This window comes from Globicephala melas, chromosome 10 (genome assembly GCF_963455315.2).
Source record: "Globicephala melas chromosome 10, mGloMel1.2, whole genome shotgun sequence".
In the NCBI taxonomy this organism is placed as follows: domain Eukaryota; kingdom Metazoa; phylum Chordata; class Mammalia; order Artiodactyla; family Delphinidae; genus Globicephala; species Globicephala melas.
Window position 1 is genome coordinate 74358473 of NC_083323.1, and position 17865 is coordinate 74376337.

Sequence of the window (17865 nt, forward strand, 5' to 3'; positions counted from 1 at the left end):
AATCTAAATGAGATCCTTACGGGATAGAGTAATCTTGGTTTAGGTTTTTCCCTTTCATCACTTTAAATATTTCTTTCCACTCCCTTCTGGCTTGCAGAGTTTCTGCTGAAAATTTAGCTGTTAACTTAGTGAGGATTCCCTTGTATGTTATTTGTTGCTTTTCCTTTGCTGCTTTTAATATATTTTCTTTGTATTTAATTTTTCATAGTTTGATTAATATGTATCTTGTCATGTTCCTCCTTGGATTTATCCTATATGGGAGTCTCTGTGCTTCCTAGACTTGATTGACTATTTCTTTTCCCATGTTAGGGAAGTTTTCAAACTACTTTAAGTATTTTCTCAGACACTTTCTTTTTCTCCTCTTCTTCTGGGACCCCTATAACTTGATTGTTGGTGTGTTTAATGTTGTCCCAGAAGTCTCTTAGACTGTTCTCAGTTTTTCCATTCTTTTTTCTTTATTCTACTCTGCAGTAGTTATTTCCACTGTTTTGTCTTAAGGTCACTTATATGTTTTTCTGCCTCAGTTATTCTGCTATTGATTCCTTCTAGAGAATATTTAATTTCATTTATTTTGTTGTTCATCATTGTTTGTTTGCTCTTTATTTCTTCTAGGTCCCTGTTAAACATTTCTTCTATTTACGCCATTCTATTTCCAAGATTTTGGATGATCTTTACTATCATTACTCTGAATTCTTTTTCAGGTAGACTGCCTATTTCCTCTTCATTTGTTTGTCTGGTGGTTTTTACCTTGCTCCTTCATCAGTTGCATATTTCTCTGTCTTCCCATTTTTTTTAACATACTGTGTTTGGGGTCTGCTTTTCACAGGCTGCAGGTCCATAGTTCACATTGTTTTTGGTGTCTCCCACCAGTGGGTAAAATTTGTTCAGTTGCTTGTGTAGGCTTTCCAGTGGAGGAGACTGGTGCCTGTGTTCTGGTGAGTTGTTCTGGATCTTGTCTTTCTGGTGGACAGGGCTGCATCCTGTGGTGTGTTTGGGGTGTCTGTTAGCTTAGTATGATTTTTGGCAGTCTCTCCACTAATCGGTGGTGTTGTGTTCCTGTCTTGCTAGTTATTTGGCATGGGGAATCCAGCACTGGAGCTGCTGACCACTGAGTGGAGCAGGGTCTTAGTGTTGAGATGGAGATCTCTGGGAGAGCTCTCACTGATTGGTATTACTTTGGGCTGGGAGGTCCTTGGTGGTGCAATGTCCTGAACTTGGCTCTCCCACCTCAGAGGCTCAGGCCTGGCACCAGGCCAGATCACCCAGACCTTGTCAACCACATGGCTCAGAAGAAAAGGGAGAAAAAAAAGAAAAAGAAAAATATAATGAAACTTTAAAAAAATACAATAAAATTATTAAAATAAAAAAATATTAAAATAAAAGAGTAATAAAAAAAAGAAGAGGGCTTCCAAAGCAATAAACAAATTCACTAATGATAACAAGCACTAACAACTATACTAAGATAAACATAAAAAATCAGAAACAAGTCAGCCACAGACAGCAAACCCCAAGTCTGTAGTTGCTCCCAAAGTCTACCACCTCATTTTGGGTTGCTTCGTTGTCTATTCAGGTATTCTACAGATGCAAAGTACCTCAACTTGACTCTGGAGATTTAATCTGCTGCTCATGAGGCTGGTGGGAGAAATTTTCCTTTCTCTTCTTTGTTCGCACAGCTTCTGGGGTTCAACTTTGGATTTGACCCCACCTCTGTATGTAGGTCACCTGAGGGCATCTGTTCTTCATCCAGACAGGACGGATTTAAAGTAGCAGATGATTAGTGGGCTCTGGATCACTCAAGCCGGGGGGTGGGAGGGGTATGGAATGCAGGGTGAGCCTGCAGTGGCAGAGGTCGCCATGACGTTGCAACAGCCTGAAGTGCACTGTATATTCTCCCAGGGAAGTTGTCCTTGGATCACGGGACCCTGGCAGTGATGGGCTGCACAGTCAGCCTAGGCTCATGCCCATCTCTGGAGCTCCTTTAGGTGGTGCTCTGAATCCCCTCTACTTGCTCACCCTGAAACAATGGTCTTTTGCCTCATAGGCAGGTCCAGAATTTTCCCGGACTCCCTCTCAGCTAGCTCTGGTGCACTAGCCAGCTTCAGGCTGTGTTCACGCAGCCAACACTATTCCTCTCCCTGGGATCTGTCCTTCGAAGCCTGAGCCTCAGCTCCTAGCCCCTACCTGCCCCAGTGGGTGAGCAGACAAGCCTCTTGTGCTGGTGAGTGCTGGTCGGCACCAATCCTCTGTGCGGTGATCTTTCTGCTTTGCCGTCTGCACCTCTGTTGCTGTGCTCTCCTCTGTGGTTCTGAAACTTCCCCCCACACACTCTCCTGTCTCCACCAGTGAAGGACCTGCCTAGTGTGTGGAAACTTTTCCTCCTTCACAGCTCTCTCCCATAGATGCAGGTTCCATCCCTATTCTTTTGTCTCTGTTTTTCCTTTTTATCTTTTGCCCTACCCAGGTAAGTGGGGAGTTTCTTGCCTTTTGGGAAGTGCGAGGTCTTCTGCCAGTGTTCAGTAGGTGGTCTGTAGGAGTTGTTCCACATGTAAATGTATTTTTGATGTATTTGTTGGGAAGAAGGTGATCTCCACGTTTTACTCCTCTGTCATCTTTAAGGTCTCGTTCTACACTATTATCGTTTTTACCAGCTTTATAATTCTAAAAATTGCCTAACATTATAAAAACTGAAGCTAATGTTCACATTTGTGTATAGACTTGGAGGGCTGCAAAATAGTTGAATTTTGTGACACAAAGGAAAAATTCTTAAAGGGATTGTTTGAAATGATCCACTTTTTTCAATCATTACCAAAAAAGTAGTCATTAAACACATCATGCACACTTTACAAAACCCAAAGTAAAGAACGTGACAATACACCAGTTTGGATCCTCAGTACTCTGAGTATTTTCAATTTGGGATTTTGTTTTCCAGGCTATTAGCTTGGAAAGCTTAGATATCAGAAATCAGAATTTTTATGAAATTATACTAAAAAAATCCCTTTGGAACCTTGTTTTAAATGGGACATGATATTATGTGAAAAGTATTAAACTCTTGACATACACCAGATTTTCTGATATATTTACAATTTCTACTCTAAATCCTTTATATTTCATTGTTTTTATCATTTGATATGTACGTAGCTTAAGAAGACTTGAGTCTCTCACATGCCTCAGTTTTGTGTGAGCTTGTAATGAGCATTTGGAATTTTCTTAGAAGGAAATCATAGGCAGTTCAATGTTGGGCTCATAGCTTGATTGTTGAGTCTTTGCTTTCCTATATATGACTCGTGTTTTTGAGCAATTTGTGTAACTGTTCTGAGCTTCAACTTTCTTTATCTTTAGAATTCAGGTCATAACTTTCCTTTACATAACTCTTCGCAAGATTAAAGTTATCTATTAGTGTCTAGTTAGGATTATGCAGTACAAAGGGAGTGTAGTACATCAAAGAGTGGTGACTCAATGCAGAAGATACTGAGTTTGTATTTTTTTTGTCTGAATGACACTGAGAGAGGCAGTTTAATTAGGACACTGACACTCTATGTTTAAATTTGGTTTCTATCACCTACTATTTGTAAGAATTTGGGCAAGTTTTAAAATCTGTTGGCCCAGTCTCCTCACTTGTAAAATAGATTACTTATAGTACCTTCCTTATAAGATTATTGTCAATATTAATTATTTAATATATAGGAAGATCCTAGAACGCAGTTTCTCACATATAGAAAAGCTACATAAGTCTATATTCATTCTGGCACATTCTAGGTACTCAATAAATGTATTACTATATAATTGTCTTATTGTCAGAGACAGCTCTGACTCTTGAGTGGAAGTGACAGTTTGGGGGAAAGTAAAAAAAGACATTTGAATTTCCCTAGGATACCAAAATATATTGGGTAATGAGAAGCCAAAAAAATGGATTGGAAGCGTGAGTAAGTGTTATCAAAATTATGGAAATAATCCAACTTTCATTTTCCATAAATGTACATAAAATGTACATAAAATACATTTTGTATGTATTTTATGAGTTTTTTCTTATAAAACTTGCAAGATATTCAGGACAGACATTATTCTTCCTCTTTTAAAAGTGAGAAAACTGGAGTCAAAAGTTTTGGTGACCAATGAGGGACCTAGAGCAAATTTCTCTTCTTCACCTGAACTCTGCAAGCATCCAGAGCTTGGTACTAGCAGAGGCCTTAGTGTCCATCTGTCTCTTTGGAAAGTTCAGATGAATTTGGGTGAGTCTCTCCTGGCTCTCAGATCTCCTGTTATTGACTGATGATCCTAAGTTTTATTCAGTGATGTTAAACTTCTCCCTGGAGGAGTAGGTTTTCCTTGAAACTTAGTTTCAAGAAGAGGTATACTTGGAATATCTTCAGTTGAAAGACATGGGAAGGTTTTGCTCAGTTTAAACACTGAGTGGGTTATCCTCAGTTGAAAGACTGGGAAGGCTTTGTTCAGTTGAAAGGCACTGAGTAAGGTTGGACTTGGTAATTGGGTGGAAGATTAGCCTGTCATTTTTCCTTGAATTTCCTACTTTAATAGAGTTTGTTAGAATAAAAGTGAAGATACCTCATGAGAACTTTCAGCTCCAAAGAAGGGACATCTCCTCCTCATCAGCAACAGCTTTCTCACTCCAAAGAAGGGACATCTCCTCCTGGTCAGCAACAGCTTTCTCAGGTAACTGAGAAACTTGTAGGAGTGGTGGAGGCAAGTCCTCACAATGTGCAGCCATCCCTATAGGGAAACTTACTCATTTTAATTAAAAACTTGCTTGGCTAGGGACACGCATAAGAGCTGGCCACTCTATGATCCAACCATCCATGTTAGTCTTAGGCCATCAAAGGGAGAAACTGAGACATGTAAGATGGCTGAAACAACTCTAGGGTGAAACTTAGAGGAGTTAAGTTCACAAACAGCACATTGGCCCACCACACAATCATCACCAGAAACTTTCTCTCAACAAACCAACCTCAGAATGGGAAACAAAGCTTTCAAAGCAAAAGAAAAAGGAACAACAGATTGACAGCCTCCAACTAATACCCTAGCCAGGTTTATGTATGTACAAAACTTATACTTACAAGTAGTTACTTAACTGGAAATTAAAGGAAATCTCACCCTGAAAATAACTTTAAAAAGTGAGAAAAGTGAACTGTGAAGAAGTTGAATTGACTTGCCCAGAAATATGGAACAGAAAATAGCCACAAAATTTGTGGCTTTACCTCCTAATTTTGGTTATTTTTATCATTATATCACATTATCTCCATATGAAATGATGTTGGTAAACGACCATAAGTATTTTCTGGGTTTTCTGAAATGTTTATTTAACTTCACTGTTTAATTCTTTCCCAAAGGAATTTTCTTCAGGTGAAATTAACATTTTAATATGTACAACTTACATTAGTTCTTCAAAGTTATAGCTTTAAATTTTGAAGAACTTAGGAGCATTTTTATCACATGAAGTTTTTTGGAAGCAAAGCTCATGAATATGTGTTTTTTAAATATATATAATTTTAAGATAGCGGGAATATTAGTGCATTCTAGATGCTTCTAAAAATCTGTTTTAAATTACAATGGCTATTGTGTCCTCTGAAGCAACATTGGCTTCAAGGATAATGATGTTTTTCTTTTGTATAGCATTGAGAATGGCTTAGTTTTCACCTTTATTTGAGAATGTTAGGTATGCACAAATTGTATTAGTATTCTCACCTTCATGGAGAAAGTCATTAAACAATTTTATTGCTAGAATTCCCTCTTTAAGTTTCAAGATCTTTAGACTTATACTCTTTCAGTGTACATAATATCTTAAAATCAGATATTTAGTAGATTGCCTGTGTAGTGTTCTAATTTGGGCATAATTTCAGAATATTGTTGAATTTATTTTATTTACTTTAAGTTTCTTTAGTTATCAGTCTCTATATCATAAAATATTTGACTGCTCTAGTCTGAACTCTCAACGTCTGTCCTGTGTACAGTCAGACAGCAGAAGTTCCCTGAACTTTTGTTGCTATTTGAGTTAGAAATAAGGTCTTGTCTCATACAAACAGCAGTTTATAATTTATTAAAAGGGTGCACTTCAGTTGATAAGTCATTGCTCAGAAAACACATGAGCACAGAAACACTGGGGACTTGGGTAAATGGATTTTCAAATAACCCAGATTCTATTTCCTACAATTTAGAGTTATTTCAGTTTAATCACATCTGCTGCTTTCCCCTACATGCTTCTTCAGGAGATGGGTAAGCCCATCTTTACAGAAGGTTTAAGAGTCTTCCTATTAATCCTTTCTGTTTATTGCTAAATGGATCATACAGTTATTTTTGGACCCAGAAAATCAAGTTTTTGGTTTAGAAAAGCCTTAGAGTTAAGGCCAGTTATTTTATCCAATGTGGCTCTTTGCAGTTCAGCCTGTTACTTGAACAAAACAAAGCATGTGATGTTTTTGTTGGAGCCCATTTTAATTCACTGTAAACTTTAAGGCCATACAAAGAATGCTCATCAGTCTTTCAATGCAGGGGTCACAACGCAAATGCTTATGGGGCAGGGCTGCTAAAATGAACAAGTAGGTTGAGTGGTGGGGACTGTGGCTAACTGGAGAGTAAACACTCCTGTCAAGGATAGGAGGATGGAGTGGGCCAGGAAGACTCTTTTCATGAATGGGATACAATATCAGTTATTTTTATTATTCTTTTAGCATATGAGTTTCTCATTTTTTCTGAATGTCACCAGTCTCCAGAACCTTATTACTTTTCCTAGGTATGTTCCCACCTGGGAACAAATGGCTCTGTTACTGATATTTGGTGTTTTTGTTGATATGGTGCAGAGATGTTGAAAAATCAATCCACCTGGTTGTTCTCACTGAAGTATCCACCTAGTCACTCTGTTGCTGGCCCCAGAGCTCAGTATATAACTGATTTATGTTCAGGTCATGCTTAGAGACACTTCTACTGTGCAAGAGATTTTTTGCAAGAGATTTCTACTGTGTTCTTTCTTGTTTAGTCAAATACCTCTGCAAGAGATTTCTACTGTGAGAAATTTCTACTGTGTTTTTTTGCAAGAGATTTTTGCAAGGGATTTCTACTGTGTTCTTTCTTGTTTAGTCAAATACCTCTGCTTTCTCTCTTTCTAGGATTCTCTTTGGTTGACATTGAAGAGTACCTCTTGTAGTTTTCCAATTGATAAACTGAATTTTATGAAAAAAATCTTTTTTTAATGTTTAGAGACTTGAGGTGGGAGATAGAGTTTGCAGGACGTGTGACATTTTGAATTAAAGCTCACCTACTTTTCATAACTTTTTATTTCATATAGGAGTATAGTTGATTAGTAATGTCATGATAGTTTCAGGTGTACAGCAAAGTCAGTTATACATATACATGTATCTACTCTTTTTCAAATTCTTTTCCCATTTAGGTTGTTACATAATATTGAACAGAGTTCCCTGTGCTGTACAGTACTCTTGTTGGTTATACATTTTAGATATAGCAGTGTATACATGTCAATCTTGAAAATATTTGCAAATGATGTGACCGACAAGGGATTAGTCTCCAAAATTTACAAACAGCTCATATGGCTTAGTATCATCAAAACAAACAACCAAATCAAGAAATGGGCAGAAGAACTAAATAGACATTTCTCCAAAGAAGACATACATATGGCCAAGAGGTAAATGAAAAGATGTTCATCATTGCTAATTATTAGAGAACTGCAAATCCAAACTACAATGCAATATCACCTCACAGCCAGAATAGCTGCCATCAAAATATCTACAAACAATAAATGCTGGAGAGGGTGTGGAGAGAAGGGAACCCTCCTACACTGTTGGTGGGAAAGTAAATTGGTACAGCCACTATGGAGAACAGTATGGAGGTTCCTTAAAAAACTAAAAATAGAGCTACCACATGATCCAGCAATCCCACTCTTGGGCATATATCCAGAGAAAAACATGGTCTGAAAGAATGTTCCCCAATGTTCATTGCAGCACTATTTACAATAACCAAGTTGTGGAAAAGCCTAAATGTCCAACAACAGAGGAATGGATAAAGAAGTTGTGGTACATATATACAATGGAATATTACTCAGCTATTAAAAAGGATGAAATAATGCCATTTGCAGCAACATGGATGGACCTAGAGATTGTCATACTGAGTGAAGTAAGTCAGATAGAGAAAGAGAAATATGTGAAACCACTTATATGCAAAGTATAAAAAGAAATGATACAAATGAACTTATTTACAAAACAGAAACAGATTTGCAGAGTTAGGAAAGCTCACCTATTTTTATTTTATAGAAGATAGTCAAATTATAAAAGAATAAAATGTGCTGAGTATGGAGCTACCCTCTGTTTTGTTTTCTGTTTTTAAATAATCATTAGTATTTTTTCTTAGATAATGCCTATAGAACATTTTGCTTTGGTATAGCACACCAAAAAATTTACTTATAAGAAGTATTTTTCTAATGACCTTTTCCTTTAATTCGTCTGTCTAGCATTGCATATCTTACAATGTCTCTTGGCAATTTATTTTTAATTTTTTTTCCCCCTAAGCTTATTCTAGTGAGAATTCTAGTGGGGCTTGCCAGGAGCCATCAGAAGCTAAGATAAGGCAAGGAAGGATTTCTCCCCAGAGCCTTCAAAGAAAACATTGCCCTGCCGACATCTTGATTTCAGACTTCTGGCCTCCAGAACTCACCATCTAAGACAGTTCCACTGGTTGGTAGTAGCAGCCCTCACAAAGGCAGAGTAGAAATTTTCCATGATGACCAGTGGGAAATGTATGGTGGACTGGTCACCTGTAGGAATTTGGGATACCAAGGTGTTCAAAATGTGCATAAGGGAGTTTACTTTGGACAAGGTACTGGTCCAATGTGGCTGAACGACGTATTTTGTTTTGAGAGACAATCATCTATTGAAGAGTGTAAAATCAGACAGTGGGGTGTGAGAGTCTGTTCAAATGCTGAAGATGCTGGGGTCACTTGCACTACATAATGTATCATATTTTCATTCACATTTATAAAATTGTTGCAAAATGATTTTTATTACTTTTCTCCATTAAAATCAGTTTAATGGATTTTTTTTTAAACCTGAGGTCTGTTAGCAGTAGAATGTGGGACTAATATTTTTAAATTAATTTATGCCTACATGCTGATGCAAAAGAGTTGAGTGACTAATCTGAAAACTCATATATACAAAAAAAGTAGAGATTGAGAAGGTAGCATACAAGCAAAATTCAAAATTTGTATGAAGGAAGGTGACAAATCAGTACACAGAGCAGCTCTAGCTATTTGCCTTTCTTTAATTATCACCTTTAGAATTCTAAGATCATGAAGAACATAGATATAATCATCTGATGTTCACAGTTCATTATTTTTTTTTTTTGATGCGGACCATATTTAAAGTCTTTATTGAATTTGTTACACTATTGTTTCTGTTTTATGTTTTGGTTTTTTAGACCTGAGGCATGTGAGAATCTTAACTCCCCAACCAGGGATCAAAACCACACCCTCTGCATTGGAAGGCAAAGTCTTAACCCCTGGACCGCCAAGGGAGTCCCCACAGTTCACTCTTTGTCTTATTTTTATTTGTTCTCCCAGAGTTCATTACAGCTGCTGGTATGCAGTTGGTGCTCAAATAATGGTCATGGAAAAAGTGATGATGGACTATCACCTCTTTCACAGATTTAAATGATTTGAACATAGGGAAGCCTACAAATAAATATAATTATTAGGATAGCTGATATTTATTGAGCACTGAATGTGCCATGCATGGTTAATTGCTTTTCTGTATTATCTTTCTTTCATTCTCACCATGACCTCATTTTACAGATAAGGACTAACTGATGCATAGAGAAGTGAGGACAAAAAAGTGATAAGTGGCAGAGCAAGGATTTGAATCCAGGGCTGTTTGACTCCGGGATACATACTTGTAACCAGTCTACTTTTCAGCCAGATGGAGGAATTCAAAGCCAAACTTGTCAACATACAAGCCAACAAATAATAAATTTGTTCACCTGGATAAAATATCTGGTTTCCTTGGAAATACCCATTTTAGTTTTATACATTAGAGAAGAATTCTAAGCTTAGGAAGCACTGACTGTTTTAACACAATGAATAGTTCCTTTCCATTCCTTGTTTTTCAAATTTTTATAAAAGTAATATATGAGTATAATAATAAAAGTCAAAATTGTATACATTTGCTAAAATTAATAGATAAAAGGTTATCCTCCTTACCTCTAGTCTCCCTCTGCTAAGGGAGGCACTTTTTAAACATTTCTGCTTGTATTTCAAGTGATTATTTTCATACCACTAGAAAATATTTTTGTAAAATGCTTCTTCAGTACTAGGCTCTATTTTATGTGTGAATTATATAGGAATAACCAATAATTAAAGTCATTCTCCTTGTGGAGATGAATTTCTAGTGAGACAGTCAATAGACAAATGAATAAGCAAGCTGGGCAATTTGAGAGTGGTAAGTGCCATGAAGAGAATGATATGGAGTAATGTATGAAATTGTGTGGAAAGAAAGAGAAGGAAATTCAATCGATTTGCTTGTTCATCTTGGAATTATAGGTCTCCTCTTTCTTATTGTTAGGTGCTCTCAAATATCTTGTGACATTTTCATGACTTATTTATGAATGAAGGATCAGCTGGATTATTAAAGATGTCCTCCTCTATTTCTCTCTGAGAGGATCAGACCTGGGCTTTGGGAATATTGGTAGGACAGGTCAACAGACAGGTAGGCCAGCTTCACTTTAGGGTCTGCTGTTGCCAAGCAGGAGTCAGCTGTCCTCTCCTCACCATCAGGCCAAAATGGGGAGGGATTTTCTCTGAGGTGACTGCCAAAAGTAGAAACACACTTAAGGGGCTATATGAGACTTGCAGGTAAGACAAATAAGTAAAACTTCCTGGTAAGAAAATTTTGCCTCTAATCAGCTCCATTGGATTGTTTCTAGAATAGAATGTGGCTATAATATGAATAGATATTCTTTTTTATTCCAAGAACAATGCAAAATTCAGATATTTATATACAATTTCCTGATTACTAAACAGTGAGTCAATCTTTTTAAAATTCTTCATAGTGAAATGAATCATGCTTTAGGGCCATGAGTATGTGACTTCTGCTTTAACACAGTGCCCCATATATATTGGCATAACACATGTAGAAAATAATACTTGCTGGCACATTGTGGTAAACAGACTGAGACTACTCAGCCTGGCCTGAGGCCTTTGGCCCCACTCAGCTTCCCCAAGAGCTGAGAGGATCAGTATCTCAAGACACACATAGCTAGAGTGACTGTATTCATGGGTTTGTCCTCAATAGTCCCAGTTTATATCTATTGTCCCAGTGATCTGTTTTGAATGATAGTCATATTGTTACCCTACCCATAACCCAGTCAAGGCACACAATGGTTGGGGAATCCTGAGAGTTTGTTTCCTGGGGGTTAGTTCCATTTCTTTAGAGAGAAGTTCTATGTTGGCTTTGTGTAAACTCTGTTGCTGAACATGAAGGGAAAATGGGGCAGGCACAGCTAAAATTGAGTGACTTTTTCATGAACTGTTCTTAATTAAATACTTTGATTTCTGTTCCACCACACTTCTCCATTTCCATAACTACCTACACTGAGATTAAATTGCTAACAACTCAGCCAGAAGAAAATCTCTCAACCCTACTGCATCATTTTTCTGTGTACTTTCTGGGTGATACCTTCCTTAATTCTGATCATTCACAAATAAAATCCCATCTGCTTTCTCTATCACATAAATATTTTAAATCATGAGCTTGCTGATGTGTCACTCATGTCTCAGCACCTATAGTGAATAGATTTCTTCTTGAATTTTTTACTGTAATTTTAATGGAATTTGAGTATGGAGGGAAGAGAAATGTGGATGCTCAATTCAACCTCTTGATCCTAAAGCTATTACTACTCTTTCTTATTGACCCAATTGAAATTGGAAAAATAGTCCCTGTATTCTCTTTTCTGCCTTGTTCTTTTGGTACTATTTTACATGTTTAATAAAGACAGAACTTCTGACTGTATAGTTGTTATCTGTTTGAAATTGAGCCAAGCTTTATCAAGATTATGTTCAACTGCAGTCAGAGATCTTGTCATGTGGCAGAGAAGTTATTCTGCCAGTCAGATCCGAAGAGTTGCCAGGCTATCCAGATAAATTAGATAACAGCAGAAGTCACATATCTATCATCTGTGTAATGTAACTTCTATGCTATGTAATGTCAGTTCTCTCCTTGAATCCTGGCCAGAGATAATTTTGAGACTGTGTAACTGAGTAGGACCCTATGGAGCCTTCCTTCCTGGGACAGACTCTTTCCCTCATGTCCTCTGCTTTAGCTCCTTCCTGAAGTACCTAGATAACAGTATATGATGCACATTTCCTAAGTTGTTTTATAGATGCTAAAACCCCCACCAAATAGAAGAAGTTAACTACTTGATGACCACGAGCACACAGCCTCCAGACATACAGGACCCTGAGGACTGATAATGTTAACCCCTGTGACACCACACTGTTACCTCACCATCAACCAATCAGACTTTTGCACGAGCTGATCACATACCCCGCATCTTCTCTCCCTCACCTGGCCTTTAAAAATACCTCCCTGAAACCCACCAGGGAGTATGGGTCTTTTGAGTATTAGCTGTCCGATACCCCTTGTCTGGCACCTTACAATAAATGCTGTGCTTTCCCCTTCACCACAACATGGTGTCAGTAGATTGGCTTTACTGTGAGCGGGCAAGCAAACCCAAGTTTGGTTTAGAGTACCAACTAGATCTATTAATTAGCCTGCTCTTTTTATTTGCCTTTCAAGGTAGACTTTAAGTAAAATATTTTTTATGAAACATATAAGGAATTTATTGCTTTATAAAGTAATCTCAAAAACAACAACAAAAAAGGAAGAATATTAAAGTATATATGGCAAAACAAAATATTAAAAGCTCTATATCAATTGAGACTATTTTTAAAAGTTAGTAGTGCCCCTACCATGAAATGCTTTAAAGTGGGAGGCCTAAATAGACATTATTGAATAGATTAGCAGCAAAGTGCCAGTGATATTTTATAATCAGTGCTTGCCAGTGCTTTTGAAATTAGGAGTGAGACAAGAGGAAAGGCTTAGAAAACTCTAATTTAAGCAACAAGCCTTTGCCCATCTCTAATAAGCTGCTTCCTTTCTTGCCTGGGAGTTTCCTAGGAAATAAGCTGCCTGTGACACAGTCTGGGCAACATCAGTGGCTTTATCTTTTTGCCTCCTGCTTCAGTGAACAGGCAGCACACAAACCTGTGATACTAGTCAATAATTTAATTTTGTTATCTAGATTGGGGAGTTTACCCTGTGAAACTAAACTAAATCCTTTAAAAGACCATATCATTAATCACCTACAGACACTGCAGAACAACCAAGTGCATGGCCAGGGGAAAATCAGACTTAGGGGGTAAAGCAGGAAGAGTACATTTTGATTCAATTTTTAGAGAACAGTTACTACGAAGGTGATTTTAAGTGTCTTCTTGCTCAGCTGTTAAAAGATATATTTTTATTGTTCCTTCCCTGAATCGAAATTATCACTGGGTTTAACACTGCAGCATCACACACTATATATAATTGTGTCTTCTGTGAATGGATGGAAAGTGATGCCACCCAAAGGAGGAAGATGCCCAGAAGGACTTTGTATTTTTGGTTACTATTTAATCTTTTATTTTTTAATTAAGAAAGATGATTGAACCCTGGATATAACACATTATTCAAAGACATAAAGCAAGGCACACATATGAGTGGATGTTAAAAGACATATTCTCAACAAATCATTTTTGGGAATTTACTCAGAGGGAATCAGTTGGAGTCCCACCTCTGCATTTTACTGATAGCACGAACTTGGCTCTGTCAACCCTTGTTGGGTTTAGACTTTCCATTTGCAGACAGGGATGGTGATACCAGCCCTGCCAAGTCACAGACTTCCTGTGAACAACTCATAAGAAAATAAAATTTAAAATCCTCTGGAAATCACTGAGGTACCATTGAATATGAGACAGTAGTATTAATAATTTTATACATTTTGTCTTAAAACTTGACAGCTAAAAAGTGTGTTTAATCCTGTGTCAGATAAGCTGTTAACATATAGGTGTTTTCCTTTGCAATTTAAGCTGGTTGATCTGTTAGTTATCTCAGCTGAAACTGAACACAGATGTCTGTAAGAAATTGATTCTCTAATCCAAATTTCTTCTATAATTGATGAGTTGGATTGCGTAAGATTAGTGGAGCTGGGAAATATTTAATAATAGAATTCTGATATTGGTAGCAATTGGGTTCTTTGGTTATATCATATTTTAGTCTGAAAAGTCTTGGTTTTTTTTTTTACTTGCATGTGATTTCTTTCCTTATAGATGGTTTTCTGGCTCAAAGGAAATTACAAACTAATTTTCTGTCTTCTACCAACATTCTGGTCCCCTTTTAGTTTGACTCCTACATTTTGAACTTGTGAAGCTATAGTTTACATCATATGGTGAGAAAGCAATTGGCCTCGAGTTATCTGCTGTGTCCAGTTATGACAAATGTGTAGTGTTGCATCAAGCTTCTAGGTAATTTAGGTTTCCTGTGACTAACCAATACCACTACTACAACTAACTTTAAAACATTTCTCCCAATTTATTACTACATTTATTACTAATAAAAAAATTTAGGTAACTATCACAACATCTCGAGTCATGAGGTATGTGTCTCATTAGAAGTCCTTGAATTTCAAAGGAAACTTCAGGGTAAATCCATACATACAATTCTTCCTGAAGCTTATCAGGCTGAAAAAGTAAAAACCACTTACTCAGCTTTTGAGTTTTGCATTTCCACTTCCACAGTCTACACACAATTGGTATGAGGTTAACTGTATAAATCATAAAGAGGAATACAGTGAGACTCCTGTCCAGCCTCTTTGCTGATTTAATGAGAAGATGGAGCTCTGGAGAGATAAACTGGCTTTCTTAAAGTTACACAGCTGGCCTTTGGGTGCAGAGCTGGGGTCAGAATGCAGGTCTTCAGTACAGAGAAATGCCTTTTCCACTACTTCATGGAGCCTACCTAAATTCTTTACTGCTTCATGTACCTCACTATAAGAAAGCTCAGAAAATGCAAGAATTTTGCCTGTTTGAGTACTTCATTTCCTGAAAAAGTCTGTTTGACTACTATGGAAATGATCAGTGGAGATGTAACAAAATATGCTTCCTGCTGTAAAATTTAGGCTTTCTTTGAAGTCCAAATACAAATGGAAAATCATAATGAAACTTTTCTAACTGTTACCAAATTGAATTATAGGAAAAGAAAACTTTTCCACCTCAATGAACAGCTATGTGGAAGTGTCAGCTTGAAAATAAATTTGTTAATTTATGAAAAGCAAATTAATTTTTCCTGCTTCTCAGAACTGACTTCTTTAACCTCTGTGTTAAGTGCCTCTTATTGTTGGGTAGAATAAAGAATGTGATGATTTGTTTAAGAGTAAGGAGAATTACCCATGACCTTGCTTAGTACATAAGTTCTTGCTTAGAACTAATGAGTTTTTGGCTAACAAGGACTTTTTTCCTTTCTAATTAATATATTTACAATTATGAGAGCAAAATAGACCTCAGTCAGTGGAAAGTGGTGAATAACTCCTGAGCAGTGAAGTCTTTAATAGTCTTCAGCTTTTTATTTACCATTTAGTTATGGATCAGGCCCACAGAAATTTGGGCATAAGAATTTTTCTAAATATATTGAAGGATTATTTGGAAGGTAATTTTTACTTCTAATTCTCTAGAAAGGATAGATTAATAATGTGGGAATGCTTTTCTAGTTTAAAGATTAATATTAAGAGGTTACTTGAAGCTAACTGCAATAAATTTGAAATCACAGAATAATCTCATGTGATGAAAGCATCATAGTACAGTGGAAAGAGTAATGAATTTGGAATCAAAGCAACTGATTCAACCTCTCATTGATTGAGAGATCAAGGGAAAGCTATATAAGGTTCTCATTTGTTCAAACTGAGGTAAAAATTCTTATCTACTGAGTTGTTCAGACAATTGCATGAGAGATTTTTTTTATGAAAAGAAATAACAGGGCCTAGTGCATAGGCAATCAATAAATGAAAATTTATTCTAATATAAAAAATTTAATTAAATGTAAGATAAAGTAAGGAAAGATCAAGGGTTAAGATAAAGTATGTAGTGATGACAAACATTCAACTTTATTTTTTATTCCTCAGAATATTTTAACATTCTGTTTTAATGAAGTTCTACTAGGGTTAAAACTAATAATGTGATTATTTTTCATTAACAAACTTAGTGTCTATTAAATTTTGTCTTTAATTAATGTCCTAGCCTGTAGGAGTGCTATAAGAGTGCTGACTCAAGCAGATCAAAAGGAAAAGATTCAGAGTTGAAGTAAGAAATGAAGGTCATTTAACCTATGTCATGTTCAGGTATACATAATTGGTAACAATGATCAAATGTCTAAAATCTTTCTTCAAAAGAAACCTAAAATAGTTATCTAGAAATAAAATGTCAAAAAATTCTTCTTTAAAAAATATGAAAATTAAAGCTCAGAAAATTAAGAGAAATTTAAAAGAAAATTAAGCTCAGAAAAAATAAAACCAACATTGGTACAACTCAGTTAACATCAAAAACTGATCTGCCATTATCCAGGGTGCCTTTTGGGCAGAGTTCCTTTGCAACAAAAGCATGTTGAATGCAGTGAACCTGATAGCTGACCCTATATGTGCTGCATATGCTCCAGCAGTAGAATTTGTAATGGCCTCTGTCCTTAATAGATCAATTCTAAACATGTATGCTTAAATACCACACCTCCAATACAAATTTACCTTTTATTATTTCCAGCATAAATTCTTTACTCCTGTCAAGACTGTCTTCTGGCATGAATCTCATTCATTCCTACCTGTTCCTCTTTGCACAATTCTCTTTGTTACCTGTCTACCTAAGAAAATTTATACTTTCCAGCTCTTCTATGACATTTTTTGGCTTACTCCAGGTTTTTCTAATCTTCTCTTTTAGCCCCAGTCCTATAGCACTTTCTATCTGTTACAGACATTTTGGTACATGATTATCTTCTGACCAAAGAATTTAATATTTGTGTGTGTATATATATATATATATATATATATATATATATATATATATATATATCTTTACTCACCATCAAACACATTGAGGGCAGGAATCCATTTCCTATATTTTACCAATACTTACTAAATTATTTTTATTGAACTGAATAAACAATTGTACCTCAAAAGGTTGTATATTTATTATTATTATTAATTAATTAATTTAGGCTGCTCCGGGTCTTCGTTGCAGCATGTGGGGTCTTTGTTATGGCATGCGGGGATCTTTTTTTGTCTCTGAATCTATATACAAAGGAGATATGCAGATTCGATGATTTCGGAATGCTGGCCCTCTTGTTCAAATATTAGGAACATCGCCATGACTCATGCTTTCCCAGCAGCAGAATTATTGGAGGTGTATCACTTGTAACCAAACATTCCTTTTAACCCCTTTCACTGCAAGGGTCAAATGGGTGTGTTTGACCAGTTGTCACAACTTTTGTCTCAATACTGCATGAGGGCTAAATGCTGCATGGCTTAGAGCATATAACATACCATTTTCACTGTGATCTTTTGCCAGTCTCTCTTTTCCCATATTGCAGGTTTTTATACCAATACTGCTTCAGAGTAAGAATATATGACAAGAAAGATCTTCATATTTTAGGACCTTGTGTTTCAGTAGGATGCTATTAATGTCATTAAGATCATAGAAACTATGATTTAGTTATGTATAATCAAATCCACACCTAATTCATTTATTCCAGGTATTTAACACAGTGATAGAGAGTGAGG